The sequence below is a fragment of the Gossypium raimondii genome, chromosome 13, assembly GCF_025698545.1.
Source record: "Gossypium raimondii isolate GPD5lz chromosome 13, ASM2569854v1, whole genome shotgun sequence".
NCBI lineage: Eukaryota > Viridiplantae > Streptophyta > Magnoliopsida > Malvales > Malvaceae > Gossypium > Gossypium raimondii.
This window is the reverse complement of record NC_068577.1, coordinates 44,721,426-44,725,952: the sequence shown is the minus strand read 5'-3', so window position 1 is coordinate 44,725,952 and position 4,527 is coordinate 44,721,426. Positions and strand designations below refer to the sequence as shown.

The 4,527-nt window shown below is 27.0% G+C and overlaps 1 long non-coding RNA gene across 1 annotated transcript; it reads left to right on the top strand.

Moving 5' to 3' along the window:
- Positions 1-3,207: 3,207 nt before the first annotated feature.
- On the top strand, positions 3,208-4,252 carry LOC105781822 (uncharacterized). The gene is made up of 2 exons (XR_001129621.2): positions 3,208-3,668; positions 3,960-4,252. It is a non-coding gene; the product is annotated as an uncharacterized LOC105781822 (long non-coding RNA).
- Positions 4,253-4,527: the final 275 nt, after the last annotated feature.

Genomic DNA, 4,527 nt, shown 5'->3' with positions numbered 1-4,527 from the left:
GCATGAACTTAATGTTCAAGTAGTGATTGAAATTGTTACATGTGATAAGTGATTGAAATTGAAGAATAGTTATAAATTTTATTGTTATTGTTAATTGATGAAAGTTTAAGAATTAATTGATAAATAAGAAAATGGATAGTTACATGCTTGGTAATTCTATTTCTTTATTGCTATTATAATTTGAATTATGGTAATACTATTGAGTATAAAATACTCAGCGTACGATTGTTTCCGTGCGCAGGTTAAAAAGGAGTCAGAGTCTCGGTTCAAGATCCGTGACAATCCCGACTCAAAGATAAAGATTTTGGTGATGTTTTCTTCCTTTAAGTGAAAGTGGCATGTACATAGGGATTATAATGGTTATTTTAGTATGTTATATAATTTTGTTGTAAAGAAAGATATTTGGTGTTTTGACGATTAAATTAGTAAAATGCTAGAAATTGTTTATGGCATTGGTATTGAATTGGAATGGCTTGAATAGTTGATGAACTAATTAGAAATGATAATAGGGTTTTCATTAATTAAGTTGTTAAGTCAATATGTCAAGTATGATTTAAGTATATTTGAGTATATAAATGTATTGGTTAAAATATTGGAATTGGTTTGGTTGCGATTTGAAATTTGCAAGGAAAGTTCAATAATTATAAAGAGGTTATATTGAATTTAAAAAAAAAATGAAGCCAATTGGTATATATTTATATGAATTTATGATTATTTTATATATGTTTGTTATTTTTTTACGAATTATTTGTAAATTATCCGAAATGTCCAGTAATGCCTCGTAACCCTATTCCGGCGACGGTTTGGGGTTAGGGGGTATTAGATGCTTTTCTCCCTGTTGAGCTTATCAATGAATATGCTTGGCTTCTATAAAGAGGTGCCGAGTGCTGGAAAGAAGGTATGAAGCTCTTAAGCATTGCAGAGCAAGCCGCTAGTTCCGAGGTGGATTTGGTTTCCTTTTAAGTGGTGAATTTTATCAAGATTTTGGTGGGATTTTAGACCGGAGAAGGTTTGTTTTTGTTCTTCATTTCACATAATTATAATTTGATCAAATTTTTGTTCTAAAAGTATGAATTTTTTATTTTTTATACATAATTATAATTTTAAAAAATATTTTATAAATTTAAAAATTAAATAATGAAATTTCAGAATTTTTAATCTTTAAATTTTTTAATATTTTTCAGAATTATGGTTAAAAATGTTGCTAAAGTATCAAAATGAATATTTTAACTATAGTTTAAGAATCAAATTGAATATTGATCCTTAAATTAATAAGCTGTCTCACTTTTTCTTCACGTTGTAAGGGCATTAACACGAGTGATCAAAATGTTATAAGTGAATAATTTTAATGACGAAAATATAAGTTTTTTTAATTTAATAGTAAAAAGAAAATTCATCAAAGTCTAGTGATAGTTTCGTAATTTTATTTAAACCAGGTAAGATTTTTCTTTCAATAATTTATACCGGGTAAGATTAAATTAGTGTTAGTAAGCTTTTAGGGTTTGGTTTAAAAATTTAATTTGGTTTGTGGTTATTGAGTATAGGTTCAGGTTTCGAATTTTAATTATTAAAATTAAATTAAATTAATTAAGTTCTTAAATTATTTTTAATTAAATTAGGGTCAATTTAGTATTGTTTCTAAGAAGCATTTTTAAAATAAAAATATTTTCATAATAAAACATTGTTAAACAAAATATTTTTAGGCTTTTCAAAAGCAAATGCTTTACAAAATACTTTTTAGTCAAAAATAAAAGCAAAACTTTTAATTTTTGCTCAAAATATTTTTACTCAAAAATATATTTGAAAAATAATACTAAACTAGGCCCTACCAGTAACAAATACTTAGATTAATACATTAACATGACATCATTAGGAAATATTAAAAATTATTAAAAAACTAAAAGCTATTCAAAATTAGTATAGTTTCCAACTATGCTTCACGTTGGTATAATTATTTATTTCTTGATTAAATTATAATGTAAAAATTTAAAGGTTACAATTTGTTCAAAGTTTCGTATATTTGATGTCGAAACCATTTTTTTTGAAAACAAAAATAAGTTATCGACTTTAAAAACAAAAATTGAAGTCGCCACCGATCCTTTATTAAGGTGTGATCGGCTCACCAAAAAAACAATTTCGTCGCAAAATTTGAGAAAAGCAGGTTCGAGTCGATTCACATACGAGGAAGGGTTAGCACCTCGTGGCCCAAAAATCGGTACCAAATTTGATTATTTTATGTCTTGATGTCGAAAATTTGAAAAGATTTTAAATAGAAATTTTTAACCCGTGAATGAATCTAAAATGATAAAACATTCTCATTTCAAAGAAATAAAACACCACACACAGTAAGTTAGGGCACAATATTTTATATCTTCAAAATACCGAATATTGCTTTTTGTTTTAGAAATTCTTATTTCGAGATAACGAAATGTCACGACCAGTAAGTTGAACCCGACATTTTGAATTCCCGAGAATAAGGTTTTATTTGAAAATTGTGAATTTATTGTAAAATAAATACTTAGCTTTCTAAATTCATCGAAAAATGATCACGATCCAGTAAGTTAGGACACGATCTTTCTCGAGAATCATGATTGCCAAATATTTAAATTTTTTTAAAAAAATGATGATTTAAGTATTTTGACCAAAATCAAAATATATTTTTCTTTAAAAGTATGATAAGATGTTGATGCATGTACATATATGTATACAAAATAATAAAATCAAAAATCAAAAATATATATAAAGTTTACATAAAAATAAAATGTAAGCATAATATACTAGTAATTATAAAAATATGAACATATATGTACATATAAAAAGATTAAAAAATATTTATAAAAGTGTCGAATAGCGTATATACATATACATTATATAAAAATAATATATTTGGATTATAAAACTATAAAATATTATAAAATATAAATATATGTACGTGTACATATATGTATATAGAAACTATGAAAATAAAATAATAATAAAATATATAAAAATATGCATATGTATTTTTTTAAAAATGTTTAAATATATATAAATACATACATATATTAACATATATGCGTGTACCTATAGGTGTAATAATAATATATAATATAATTATAATTATAATAACAATAATTAATAATATAATAATAGTGAAAAATAATCAAAAGGACTAAATTAAACTTAAAACAGAAATTCGGGGTAAATCTGAAACAAATAAAACACCGATGGATTAAATAGAACACACAATAAACAGTATGGGACCAAAAGGGAAATTAATCCATTCCCTCCAAAACGCTGCGCAACAACACGGGTTAGATTGAAACAGACATAAAATGTGCAGTAAAATTTGAAAGAAATAAATAAAAAAATAAAAAAATAATTGAAAAACACCATAAAAACATGAGGACTAATTGCGCAAATAGTCCCTTTAGAAGAAATGCGCGGATTCAAACGGGTTTATGGGTCGGGTCGCACAGGTCACTAATACGGCACCGTTTTGATTTCAGTATATAAAAAAATCTGCTTTGTTTTTTTTTTTTAAATTCTTTTTTTCTGCTTTAGAACAAAATAAAAGAAAAGGGGAGTAATGCTCTGCTAGGGTTTTCTTTATCCCAAGCCACCACCCAAAGCCGCCGCATCCTCTGGCATCTCTGTCTCCGATTCGGCAACAGATTTCTTCCTTGCTGGTAAGCACATCCTTCCTCTTTCCTTTTGCTACTTCATTTATTAAAAAGAAAAGCAACCCCGAAAACATAAAATAAGAAAAGAGTAAAAGAGTAAACGAAAATCCAAATTCACCTTCAAAACTTTTGCTTTTCTGTTTCTTTCTCCTCTGTATTTTCTTTCTAATTTTTCTTTACAGAATTTTTGCTAACCCCAAAATCGGTTTACAATCGGCCTCTTATACCCAAAACTAATAACCATTAATTAACTTCTATCCCTTGCCTGTTGTGATGTGATTCGTGGTTTTTTTGCAGGTGGAACGAACGTTGAAACGGGCCTTATGGAAACTGCCGAACGTGTGAGCAAAGACGTGGCTCGATGAACGGTTTGCTGAACGTGGGTAGTTGCGGCCCCGAAACCATCAGCCTCTTAGGGTTTCTGTGACCTTGAAAAATTCGGGCTGTATAGTGTTATTGGTTTGGGCTTTATTGGGCCTCATGTATTTGGTTTGTATTCAGCCAAATGTGGGCTGTAAACAGTTTTGGGCCCCGGGCAATAATTGAGTATTACTTTTGAAATTTAATCTTTATATTTTTATTTTTAAGAATTTAGTCTCTGCTTTTAAAATTTAAAAATTTAGGTCCGTTTGTTAACATTATTAAAATTCTTTTGTGTTGGTCTAGCATTTTGAAAAGAAAAAAAACTTGTTATCCACATAACAAAAAATAATATTGTAATGAACCTGAATTTATTAAATAATTTTAATGGTGCTAACAATTCTTAAAATTCAAATCATCATTTTAATTAGAATAAAATATTTAAACTAATTAATGACATTATAAAAGTTGAGATATCAAATTATTTCAAAATTAAAATATATAG